Here is a 2,852-nt window from a genome sequence, read left to right on the forward strand (position 1 = left end):
TGCCCCCCAGGGCCCTGAGGTGACCGGGGTGGGCACCCCCAGGGCCACAGCCAGCACTGGTGGCACACGCACACACACAAGGGCTCCTGGGGTGTGACCCAGAGGTCACTCAAAGGCCTCTCAGTCACCAGGAGGGGATGGAAACACATCAGAGACAAAGGGACATCAGCCCTGAGGGCAGTGTGGGTGACAACTCACTTTTTTTTTTCCCCCTTGCAGCCTGCAGGAGGTACATCAGGGACCAGTGAGTCCTGCTCTCCGGGCAGCACTGAGCAGGGGCAAAGCTGCAAGCCAGCCGTCCTAGAGCGCGAAGCACAGGTCAGCAGCGTCACAGACACAGTTCACACAAGGACAGAGTGCTTTCCCCCCACGTCTTGTCCCAGTAAGTTTAGAGGCCAAGCAGTGCAATCTGCTGTGACAGGTGGGAGCCTGCTCTCTTCTGCCACAGCACACGGACAATCCACAGCCTTGTGGTCTCCTTGGCAGCTCCTTCACCACCCACAAATTCCCTTCCTGGGAGCCTTCTACCCCTTCCTTTTCTGACGTGTGCCCAGCCTGTTCTGAACCCATACCTGCACAGAAATCCGTAGTCACGCAACTCTCAACTCTTCAACAGCTCCCCGCTGCAATGAGCCCTCAGTCCGTAATGTCTGCTAAGAATTAAAACTGAAGATTAACAAGGCCCTTACGTCCTCGTTCTCTTTGTAAAGCTTAGCAGGGAGCAGCTGCTATGTAAGTACTTCCTCATAAAAAACCACCACAGCACAAACCAGAACAAAAGCCCACAGTATCCCCAGGGTGGCGGCAGGACTTGGACTCTCTCTCTGCCACCGCAGTGTTGGTGACCCTGGTAACATCACCCAGCCTCGGTTTAGAGCTAGGAGGAGGAAAGGTGTAACAATGCAAGGTTGAGACCCACATCCAAGACCCTCAGTCCTGACTCTAGGTCAGGCTTCAACTCACAGAAAGCAACGCTGCTGCCGGTGACTTTGAGAGGTGCAGAAGCAGAAAAAAGGATCCACAGTGGTACGAGGTTACAGCTTGGCCACCTCTCCCTCTGCGTCTTCCATTCTCTGAGAAAACACTGGAGAGCAACAGGAAAATAACCTTCCAGACCATGCCTTGACAGGCAAAATTAGGGTGGTTTTCAATTACACGGGGTCAATCCATTAACGTAACACAATGGAAAGCCCCCTGAAGACTTGTTAAGATGCAGACTAGCACGTTCGAAGCCACGTTAACTTGCCGTATTGATGCTGGGGAGGGAGGGGGAAGCCAGAACGAGGAGGATTACTGCAGCTAAGAAGATTGAAAAACAGACATTTTGCCCATCAAGAAAGTAAAAAGCTCTAGGAGCAAAAGGAGCCCCTCGTTGGCAGAACGCAGTTACAGCGACGGCCGTTTTTGCGAAGACAAAAAAGGCTAAATCCTGCCTATCCTCACACGCGTGGAAACCTGCTGACGTCAATGGCTGTAATGGTGTAATTGAAGGCAGAATGTAGCTCAAGGGGTCCCGTTTTATTACTCCAGGAACAGTACAATGTATTATTAATAGGAGCACAGAAGCCCCCAGAGATTCCAGCACATATATTAATGTTTTTAAGACATGTGACCAGAGTTTTGACATCTCTGGTTACAGAGCGCATCTTCCGGGAATTAAAAAAGCATTAGCAACGTTCACCATGACTAATCTCGTCATTAAAAGGTATTTTCTTTTAACCTTAAGGCTTAAAATGGGAAACAGGACAGAAATAACTATCCCAACAAAGACTGCAGTTCGATTTCGTAAGTTTTCCCAGCCACACTTAACTACGTGGAACAACAGCAGGCCAGATTCTCACTGAATTTTCATCACTCAAAAATTAATAGTCCCACTGAAGTCAGCGCACGTCACGAATCTGAGCTAAGAGTTGCAAAACACTCAGTATATTCAGCATGTTGGAATTTCTAACACACTTATGGTACATTATGCTGGCTCATTAACCAGATCTTTCTGGACCCAGCGCTGATAACATTTATTAAAGGCCCACACTAAAAGCTCTAGGCACCCTAACAATTAATTAGGCTTACAGGTATAGACGATAATCACAAAGAAGTCATATTTAAACAACTAGGTCTTCACCAGTCAGCAAATCAAGACACAAAAAAGTTTCTTTTCCTCCTGCTTCAGAAGGAAAAAAAATCAACAAACTATTTAGGAGAAATCTATTTCACCAGATAGATACCAAATGAGTAAAACTAAGGGGGCAAATAGCTCAAAAAGGGATCTAATTCCCCTCATATTCCTGGTGTAAAAATCACTGCTTAAAAAAAAAAAAAAAGCATTTGAGTGGTATCGCATCATTAAGTCCTATAAACAAATTTTTTGTGCTTTTTCCCAAATCTTTCCTTACTCCCCTTAAACCTGCTGAAGTCACCAGGATTTCTCAAATGAGAAATGGTGTGTGGAGATATTTATAACCTACCTTGCAAACAAGGAGGTAAAGCAGTTGGTGTTTTCTTTCAGTGCACCGGAGGGCTCCTGCCAGGCTTATTTATTTATCATGAGGCTTCATCGGTATCACCCGAGAGGTAGATTTTAATGCTCCCATCAGATGTAAGAGATGAAGGCAAGCTAAGAACATACACGTAACAGGAATGCAAGAATTCCTGTAGATTTTGCCACAGGGAAATAAATTTGTTTCAGAGCTATAAAGCTCTTAAAGCAAATCAAAGATAAAACTCAGCTGAATAATTGTCTCAGCACAAAAATCTGTAAATAAAGAATATCAACCGGCACAACGCTTGCTGTGCAGAAAGACTCCACCTCCTCAAAAATTACAGCTTTTTATTGTGGTGAAAAGCAACACGAC

Source organism: Apaloderma vittatum, unplaced genomic scaffold, assembly GCF_000703405.1.
Source record: "Apaloderma vittatum isolate BGI_N311 unplaced genomic scaffold, ASM70340v1 scaffold25787, whole genome shotgun sequence".
Classification (NCBI taxonomy): Eukaryota; Metazoa; Chordata; class Aves; order Trogoniformes; family Trogonidae; genus Apaloderma; species Apaloderma vittatum.